This window comes from Triticum dicoccoides, chromosome 5B (genome assembly GCF_002162155.2).
Source record: "Triticum dicoccoides isolate Atlit2015 ecotype Zavitan chromosome 5B, WEW_v2.0, whole genome shotgun sequence".
Classification (NCBI taxonomy): Eukaryota; Viridiplantae; Streptophyta; class Magnoliopsida; order Poales; family Poaceae; genus Triticum; species Triticum dicoccoides.
The window spans coordinates 578,953,683-578,964,805 of NC_041389.1; positions in this window are offsets into that span (position 1 = coordinate 578,953,683).

Here is an 11,123-nt window from a genome sequence, read left to right on the forward strand (position 1 = left end):
CCCCGACACCCCGACCCCGACACCACACCCTAACCCCTGACCCCGACACCCAGACACCCCGAAACCCGACCCCCCGAGGCCGACGGGGTCTTATATTTGTGAATTATTAGTTAGGTCATATATTTTTCGATTTTGTTATGAAAACATCATATATAATTGTGTTGATCGGGGTTATTTAAATGTGCAGTTGTTTCACCGCTGCGAGGTTTGGTGTTCGACGACCTCGCCGAGCGTTTGACGAGCTCTGCCCCTTCGTTCGTGGGTGAGCACAAATGACTTGTCCTCCTCCCCCATTAATTATTTGCTCTGTTCCGGTGTTCGCGCCGATGAAATTTGATAGCTAGCTATATATGTGTCTTGAATCATCAGTATGCATAACCAATATGTGTCTCCCGTTCGAAAGCATCATAGTTAAAAATATGCATGCATTTGCATATTTGATTCTTTCGAATTGTCCAATGCTATCCATGGACAGCTCGAGTATGTGTAGATTGGGTTCATATTACCATATGCTTTGCTCCGGATCCGACGCATAAATTTCATTAGTGCCTCCCTTGTTGTTCTCCGGGTACACATCCTCTCTGTTTATTACAGAGACGTGTATCAGGAGAACAACGGGGAGGTGCTGCCGAAATTTTGCGTTGGATCCGGAGCATAGCATGGGAAAATGAACCCAATCTACACATACTCGGGTGGGATTAGGACCTATCATTACCTATCAGAGTGTAGGTTGCATGGACGTAATAAAATTGACAAAGTAGATCAACTGATGAATATATACATGGTGAATTATATATATAATTGTTGTGTGTACAGTAGCTCTGAAAGTCAAGATGAGTGATCGTGCGTGGATGTATACCGGTCACGCTGGTCGGAACAAATGGAGCCCTGAATGGTCCACAAAAACAAGGGGTTTGTGCAAGCCGCATTTGCAAATGGCCAGAGAAAAAACTGGTGCCCCTGTTTCCGGTGCGGCAATTGGGAAAAGAGGACAGAGGCTGAAATGGGCAAACACCTGCAGAAGAATGGTTTTACGCCCGATTATACAGTGTGGACATTTCATGGTGAGTCTGCCCAACGTGACCGAGCTGAGGTGGATCGTCGTCGCACCAACGAGCATGGTATCGGGATGGAAAACATGGTGCAAGACGAGTAGATGGAGGAATCTGCAAAGGCCTTCAATGAGATGTTGGAGTCTTCAAAACGTCCGCTCCACGAGCACACTGAGCTTTGTCAATTGGATGCCATCTCACAAGTAATGGATCTGAAGGCTCAGTTCAACTTGGGCAGAGAATGCTACGATGCAATTATGGCAGTATTTGGACGCTTTCTACCCAAAGGCCATGTAATGCCTGCAAACCTGTACCAGTCGGACAAAATCCTCCATGCACTGAAAATGCCCTATGAGAAGATACATGCCTGTGAGAAAGGATGTGCCTTATTTAGGCTTGACTATGCAGACTTGAACTATTATCCCATTTGCAAGTCTTCCAGGTATATTGTGGTAGACAACGGTATGGTGAGAAGACACTGACCAAAATCCCCGTTAGTGTTCTTCGGTATATGCCAATCGTACCAAGACTTCAACGTCTTTTCATGGTCGAAGAGACGGCCAGACAAATGACATGCACAAAACAGGCAAAAGAACCAAACTAGATGCAGATGGGAATCTGATGATGGTACACACATCGGATGGTGTTGCGTGGAAAAAGTTTGATGAATTACATGCTGACAAAGCGGCAGATCCGAGGCATCCTCGAGTCGGCATTAGCACGGATGGGTTCAGTGTGTTTGGTATGACGGTAGCCCAATATAGTTGTTGGCCCGTATTTGTCTTTCCACTCAATCTCCCCCCCCCCTGGACAGATTATGCAAAGAAAGAACATTTTCCTGACGTTGATAATTCTAGGGCCCAACTATCCGGGGAAAAATATGAATGTGTACATGCAGCCGCTTAAGGACGAATTGCAAGAAGCCTGGGATAATGGGTTCAAGACATACGACGCCTATAGCAAACGAAACTTCATAATGCGTGTCTGGTACATGTACTCGACGCATGACTTGCCGGCGTATGCGCTATTCGTTGGTTGGTGTGTGCCTGGAAGGTTCCCGTGCCCCACATGCAAGGGAGCTCTTGAGTTTCGTTGGCTTCAGGCTGGTCGCAAGTTTTCTTGCTTCGACATGCATAGACAGTTCCTGGATCCTCGCCATAAGTTCAGGAAAGACAAGAAGAACTTCATCAGAGGTAGAGTTGTAAAAAAACTCCGCACCACCTGCGTTGATAGGCCAACAGACCCTGGATCAATTAAACACTCTCGAGCCAGATCCAGAGCGTCCAGGGTACTTGAAGGGGTATAATTCTGAGCACGCATGGACTCACAAAACATGCTTATGGGATATGCCTTACTTCAAATACCTCCTTTGCCCACACAACATCAATGTGATGCACACAGAGAAGAATATCGCCGAGGCACTTTTTGGTACATTGTTCGGCATAGATGGGAAGTCAAAGGATAATACTAAGGCTAGAGTCGATCTGGAGGCGCTATGTGACAGGCCGTTACAAAACATGAAAGAACCGAAAGGAAAGCAGAACTGGACGAAGCCAAAGGCATGGTTCAATCTTGGAAGGCCAGCTATGAGGGAAATTATCTTTTGGGTGAAAATGCAGTTGATGTTCCCCGATGGGTATGCAGCGAATCTAAAGAGGGGAGCGAGTCTTGATAAATTGAAGATATTTGGTCTCAAGAGTCATGATTGGCACATATGGATTGAGCGGGTAATGCCGGTGATGTTACGTGGCTTCATCCCTGTCACATCCCTAGTTCTGATCTGCTCTGGGTTAGTTAGTCTTGTCTTGCATCATGTTTAAATTTCTTTTAAACCTGAAATGGGGATTGCTCAAACCCTAGCACCACATCAAATCAACTAGGTTCAAATAAAAATATTCTCAATGAACCCAAAATGCTCTTTCGAAAAGTTCATTATTTTTGGATTGGTCTAGAACCTCTCCCAAAAATGGTGCACATTTTTCTAGGACATTCCGGATTTTGAATTAAATCATATAGTATTTGCATTTGGGCATTTAAATGCTATAAAAAAATTAAATGCTCAAATAATCCCAAACTAAAATGTTTACTGTAGGATATATTTCCAACAGTGGTCATGAGTAGTTGCATGATTTTTGGGATTGATTTAGTATTTTTAATAAAGCCACAAAGTTGTAGAAAAATAGAAAACGGTAATAGAAAATAGAAAACAGAGAGAGAGAGAGAGAGAGGAAACTACCTGGGCCGCTTACCTGTCCAGCCTGGCGGCCCAGCACTGTTGGCCCAGCCCACCAGCCTTCCCTTGTCATCTTCCTCCTGCCAGGAGGACAAACAGGTGCGTGGCGAGCGCGCCGACGACACCTTGCCAGCTCCTGCTTTGGCCGCTCAGCCTCGACCCCCCCAGGCGTGCCACGGACATGCCCCGAAACCCCCTGTCCCCTCTCCCCCACTCGCTGCTCCCTCTCCTCCTCTCTAGCTCCTCCCCGAGCTCCGCCCGAGTGCCACCATCGCCGCCGACCGCTGCCACCACGGCCACCGGCCACCCCACGCCTCGCCGATGCACCAAGAAGCTCCGCCTAGTCGTCTGCATCGTCCCCGACGAGCCAAGTGACCAGGGACGCGCTGCATCACCGCCACCATCATCGTCCTTACCTCCGGCCCCCGAGATCGTCGTTGCCGTTCTGCCCACACTGGACCTTCCCCGAGCTCACTAACGCCTCCTCCGGATCCGCTGTGAGCCCCGCCGTCGTTTCCCTCTCTCTGTTTTCTCATACGCACGCTGTAGCCGTGCTAACCACTGGACCGAGCGGCTGCGCCACCGTGGATCCTCACCGTTGTGTCCATGGCCACCGCAGCTCACACCCATGCACGTCACCGCACTCAGCAACCTCCCAGAAGACCAACGCCACCGCCCACAGCTCCTGCCGTGCCCCGCGGCACCCTGCGCGCACCTGGCCGAACTCCGACCGCCGCCGCGACCTTCGTTCCGGCAATCTCCGGCCACCTCGCGTCCTTCCGTCACTTCCTCCGGATGCGTACGAGCTCCAAGAACCCACAAAGCCTCTCCACGCGGCATTTGGTCACCGGAGGGCGAAACCCGAGCCGTTCCGCCGTTGCTGACCTCGCCCGCGGCTTAACTCCGGTCGTGCCGACGTGGCAGTGACATTAGCGGCTAATGGCGCCACTAAGTGAACCCACACCCACTGACACCGGGCCCCACCCGCTAAACTAAGCCCTGGCAAATTTAGTTTAACAAAAACTAACTCTCTGTTAGTACAGAGCCTATGACATGTGGGTCCCAGCATTAGGTTTGACCTGGGTCAAGCCTGTTGGCTGCTGACATCACAGCGATGTCACCCTGACGCAATAAAGCATTTTCTGGATTTAAAATAAATTCAGGAAATTTCAGAAAAATATCCAAAACTTCTAAAAATCATATAAAATCAACCGTAACTCCAAATAAACTAAATTATATATGAAAAATGATCAGAAAAATCCAATCTATCCATCTGTACCATTTTCATGCATGTTAGAACAACTTATGACTATTTTTTAGGACAATTCAATTAAATGGAATTTAAATAACCACATGTGGAGTTTGAATTTGAATCTTGGATTCAAACCAACTTCATTTAATCTGGTTTTAGCTGCATTAGCACAAACCACAGCATATTTCCATGTCACATTCATGCATCATATTGTTGCATTGCATTGATTGTGTTCTCCCTTGTTTGTCGGTATTTTTCCCCTCTCAGTAGACGATGTTCTGACGATGAGTTCGATGACACCGATGAAGAGCTATACTATCTTCAGAAGTGCCAGGCAAGCAAAACCCCCTTGTTCATTTCGATAAAATCCCACTCTCTCGCTTCTGCTCTCTTTTACTGCATTAGGACAACAACGATTCAACTGTTACATGCTGCGGTAGTTGAACCCCTTTCCTCTGCATGACCTGTCATTGCCACAGTAACTAGATGAAACCCACTAGCATGAGTAGGAGTTGTTTGAGTCCTGATGTGCCTACTCATTCATGCTTGTTTGTCATGCCTTCTATTGCTTACAGTTGTGTCAGGTCTGATTCATCGGGGATGAATTGGAATGTGGTGAACATGTCATACTGTTGAGAGCTAAGTGTGTGAACACGATTTGGTAAAGGTAGCGGTGAGAGGCCATGTAGGAGTACATGGTGGGTTGTCTCATTGCAGCCGTCCTCAGGAACTGAGTTCTGTGTTTGTGATCCATGAACAGCTAGTACCACGCATTGGAATGCTTAAGTGCCCCTCTCGACTTATTAACCAACTCGATCTCTGTCCAGGAGTTGCAACTAGTTTCTGGTGTTTGTAGGTAGTGTTAGTAGTCTACCAAGTGGCACCCGGTACAGGTGGGCTTGGGATAGACTAGGCACAGTGGCCCGGTGTACCAAGTGGCACCCGGATGGTGGGCTTGGGAACCCTGCACACATCATTTGGGTCCGTGAGCGACACCCCGGCCGGATCTCCTTGCGGATGGAACCCGAATAGGCGACAAACCTGGACGAGAGACTTGTGTGGTTAGTCAGGTCGTGGCCGACACCCTCGCTGGGCTTCCGCTTGAAGGTTGCCGAGTACATGTCGTGTAAAAGGCGGTAAGTAGTGCGACCGTGTGTGAATAAGTACACTCCTGCAGGGTTAATATGATCTATTCGAATAGCCGTGTCCGCGGTAAAGGACTTCTGGGTTGCCTGTACAGTTCATAGACAAGTGAAAGTGGATACTCTAAGATGTGCAAGATAAGCGTGAGTGCTATGTATGGCATTCTCATAGGGAGACGGGAGAGGATCTATAGTGGTGTATTGATATGGTGAATATGTGGACTCGTGTGCGCCACCTCAAAAGAGTTACTTGCAGTCATAGTTCAGGTTAGCCACCGAGTCAAAGCTGGCTTGTTGCAGTTAAACCCCACCATCCCCTTGTTGATAATGATGCATATGTAGTTAGATCTGATGTAAGTTTTGATGGGTACATTTGTACTCACGTTGCTTAATTTATGTTTTTGCAGAGAGACTTCAGTCTCGCTAGTAGTTCCACGTGGACTTTGACGTTTAGTTTGTTACCTCAGCTACGATCTTGTGCCCTCGGCAGGATCTGGTAGATAGTCAGGCTTCTCAGCCTTTTTCATTAGTAGATGTCTGTACTCAGACATGTTAAGCTTCCGCATGTGCTTTGATTTGTATGCTCTGAATGTTGGGTCGTGAGACCCATGTTTGTAATATCTCGCTCCTCGGAGCCTATTGAATAATACTTTGAGTCGTAGAGTTATGTTGTGATGCCATGTTGTATTTGCACATATCGAGCATATTGTGTGTATGTTATTGAAATGCTTGGTATGTGTGGGATCTGACTATCTAGTTGTTTATCCTTGGTAGCCTCTCTTACCGGGAAATGTCTCCTAGTGCTTCCACTGAGCCTAGTAGCTTGCTACTGCTCCGGAACACTTAGGCTGGCCGGCATGTGTCCTTCTTCGTTCCTGTGTCTGTCCCTTCAGGGAAATGTCACGCGGTGTCTATCGGAGTCCTGTTAGCCTGCTACAACCCGGTTTACCGGAGTCCTGCTAGCCCAGTTGCTACAGCCCGGATTCACTCGCTGATGACCGACACGTTCGTTGCTGGGTCATGTATGCCTGTCCCTGTAAGTTAGTGCCACTTTGGGTTCACGACTAGCCATGTCAGCCCGGGTTCTTGGTCATATGGATGCTAGCGGCACTATCATATACGTGAGCCAAAACGCGCAAACGGTCCCGGACCAGGTAAGGTGGCACCCATGGGAATACCGTGCTTGAGGCCGCAAAGTGATATGATGTGTTACATGCTAGATCAGTGTGACTTAGGATCGGGGTCCTGACAGCTTTGGTATCAGAGCCTAACTGCCTGTAGGATTACCAAGCCAAACTGGTCGAAGTTGTGTCTAGAAATTCTTTAGTTATATAAGGGAATTGATTGTGGGATGGAACATAAGGCTCTTTTTACTCCTTTATCTTATGCCTTCTGATCTGAGTCATCATATCTTTCCTACGGGGTTAAAGAACTAGGCTATCTCTTCTTTCTATCAGGATCACGTGTTACTAATCCGTAGACCTATAGGATTGATGGTTCTAAGCTTGAGTTCAGTTCCTACTATGTTCTGTATGTTCACAGTTGATCTCAGAACCTTGATATTATGATGATTGAGTGGTTATGCCACCATTTTGTAGGATGTCTCAAATCTTTTTGAGCATTTACAGCCGTTATGCTGTCCGAGTCATCCCAGGTTTCTAAATAATCTGATGCAATTGCAAAATCCTTCCCTCTATTTTTGATGACCTTTCTGACCAGGTTAACCACACTAGACGGTGAGTTGAGGTACTCTATTGCCTCGACATTTATGTTGGAGTTATTATTGTGACCCTAGGTGTCTCAAGGGATCATCTAGTAGTCTAGCCATGTTTTGTGATCCCAGTGTGATGATTCTGGCCATCATTCTCGAAAGCATCCCGTGATGCCATTTAGTTAGTAGGTATTCCACTTCTGGGTTTTGAACCCGAGATTCACCCTACTTACTTCATGTTGATAGTGTTTGCTAGTGCCTTTAGGATATTAGTAAACTTTGCGATAGTCCTCGAGGCCTGTGGTATTTCCTTCTTCCAAATACCATGAACTGCCTATGGTAGAAGTTCTCTTGAACCAAAAGATCACAACCAAAGTGCTCTTGATGAGTTCTCGATTCTATGTTGTGACTCTACCAGTTCTAGCTTTCTGCATGGGTTATCCAGAAGAAACATGTTGAACTTTTTCGACATGCTAATCTATGCATCCACAACTCAGAAAATCATATGTTCCTTTGAGTTGTCCCTCTTTAGTTGTTTTCTGACCTTCGTCTATCAATTGATAGTCAAGAGTATGCGTGCCTTCGTTCATCGATGCCTATTACTCTTGTGGTCCGTCAAGCCATTCTATTCCAGAATGAGTAGGAGAAATGAACTCTAGTACCTCATCCATATCTAGGATTGGGTCAAAGTAGTCATACTCCGCAGATCAAAATACTAATCCAGTTTTTGTTCTGCTCTACCTTGGAGTGTTACCATCTTTATGTCAAGAGTGTCATGAGAATTGCACCACCTCTTATGAATTCTTGATGCAGTAATACTTCTTGCCATCATTGTTAGTTCCTCGATTCCCGTGTTATTGTAACCGGAATGCCGACAGGTGAACTATGATGTGTGAAATCTATACTCCTAGCAACTCTGTTCCTTGGTAGTTAAATGGACAATAACCTCATTCTTAGCGTGTTGATTTTTGAATCATCGCCCTAAGGTTGATCGTGCTACCTAGTCCTTATTTTCGGGTGCACTCCTCGATTAATGAGTCGGGATCATATCGATTCCTCGCTCTTTTGATCATATCGTCTTGACGTGAAAAGCAAGATTGTTCTTGAGCTTAGTAACATATCGGTAGTTCGTGATTTTCTGATTATCTTCTCGGAAGTATCACCAGGTTGGCACCTGACCGCTATGTTGAGCTCGTGACCAAGTTGGTTTTCGAAACCACCCTTTCTCCAAGAATCCGTGTTGGATACCCTGAGCCAGTTGGTTAAGCTAAACAACAACTTGGAGAGTTGAAGGATAAAAGCTTACCTGACTTAGTTCATTTCAAAGGGATATCCTTTGTAAGGGTGTGTTGAAGAAAGTTGATATTTTCATCGACTGACCCCTGTGATCAGTTTATGGACCTATCATCTTACCCAATCTTTGATTTGAGTATGGGCTATCGTCAAATCAAATCAGAACCAACGATATTCGTAATGTTGTCTTACTCGTGGTTGTTTCCTCGAGCATACACCATTATATCTTTTGGGTCTAACCAATGCTATCACCTGTTCACATAATTATGGAATTCCATCTTCATGGAAACATGGATGAATTGTTGTTGAGCCCATCGACAACATTTTTTTCCTTCCCCATGATTCATGTTAAACATCCAGCTAGTATTGGAAACTTTTATAATCATTATCTTCATGACTCGTTTGTGAAGCATATGTTTGGACGAAAGAAGTGAGTCCCTCTAATTCATGTGCACTTGATGCAAGTTGCTGCCATGAATTTGAGAAGGCTTGTTTTACCTCCTTTGGAATCATCCCAAGTCAGTCATGCACGTGCAAAGTATTATGTGGTCCATTAGACTAATCATATTCATTCCATATGAACTCCGTAGCACACTAAGCCACTGATTGACTTGTTCAAGGAAAAGGAGTTAAGTGTTAATCCATGGTAATGCACAAGACTTCGATATCCCTGATGATGGTTCCCTACTAGAACTCGGTAGTATTTTATTGTAAGACTACCATGTGATCATGTTTGTCTGGGACAGCGTGTTCACACGTGTGTAGCAGAACCAGCTCATGTTTTGGAGCTTGCTATCGTAGCTCATTTCCTGAGAACCTCGCAACGTCATCTCGTCGATTTGTGTTGCAAACTTTCATTTTTCTTCCTAGACTCGATGAGTCTGGATTATTCTGACACCAACCAGATCTAAATCTCGGGCAGATATGATGGTTGGAACGTTTCCCAAGAACTATAATAATGGTCTCTCTGTAACCCGGTAAAGTGGATGTCGTGGCCAACACATCCAGCCAGAAGACCCATTATTGTAGTCTCTTGATTGAGGAAGTTGGCCACCTCCCCATAAGGATATCATAGGATTTACTCCAATAAGTTACTCCTTACGGATTCTTGTGTTCCCGAAGTCCGATCTTTTACTTGATGTTCTAGATATCAAACCATATCTACAAATGGGTTGTGCTAGCACATCAAGGAGAACATTAGAAGCGGAGTGCTAAATGTTTCTCGGTCGATCATCCGGATTTTGATCCCTTGGCCTCGCTAAGGTGAAATTTGAGAAGGTGTGATCTTCCTTTGCATCTGCATCCTCCATCACCATCCATCATGGTAGTAAGTTGTGTTGCCAGGATCCTTGACACGGATATTGGTAAAACCTTGATGAATATGGAAATGCTCAAGTTCTTGAGGGCATGCTCAGACACTAGGTTAAATCCTCGGTATCAATTGGGATGTGCCTTCCGTTTGTCGAGTTATCTTATAACTCTAGTTTCTTTCCCAAACTGAGTATGCCATTCTTTTGAATTCGTTCAAACGATCGATTGTAATTTCCCTTCGGTTGGTATAGAGAGTTTCAATGATCTTTGAATCAAAGGTAATTCATTTGACACTTAAGGTAATAATTCTATGAGTCACCCTTCTCGAAGGTGTCTTGTTGTGGTATCATGGCAACTCAACTCCTCGCTACGTTGACAACCGTTCACCACCCTCTTAGGTGTGGAATTGTTGTCTACCTAGTGAACCCTTGTCATCTGTTCCACTCCATCCCTCTAGATGTGTGCTTCGTGTCTCAGCCCGAGAGATGGTTCTATGTCTCATTCCGTGAGTTGCTCGATCTTCGAGAAGATTGATTCTTCTAGAGTTTTCCTTTCTTCTTGTTGTCATGTTGGATGGAGTTCTCAGAGCAAGACGTCGAGACAAAGATGAGGATCAAATCAACGTTCTTATGAAGTGCCACCTGGATCGTGAAGATTGCGTTAGTTGCGTTTCCCCTTCATTCTACCCTATGCTTGAATCTCGGGACGAGATTCTTGTTTAGTGGGGGCGAGTTGTCACATCCCTAGTTCTGATCTGCTCTGGGTTAGTTAGTCTTGTGTTGCATCATGTTTAAATTTCTTTTAAACCTGAAATGGGGATTGCTCAAACCCTAGCACCACATCAAATCAACTAGGTTCAAATAAAAATATTCTCAATGAACCCAAAATGCTCGTCAGAAAAGTTCATTATTTTTGGATTGGTCTAGAACCTCTCCCAAAAATGGTGCACATTTTTCTAGGCCATTCCGGATTTTGAATTAAATCATATAGTATTTGCATTTGGGCATTTAAATGCTATAAAATATTTTAAATGCTCAAATAATCCCAAACTGAAATGTTTACTGTAGGATATATTTCCAACAGTGGTGATGAGTAGTTGCATGATTTTTGGGATTGATTTAGTATTTTT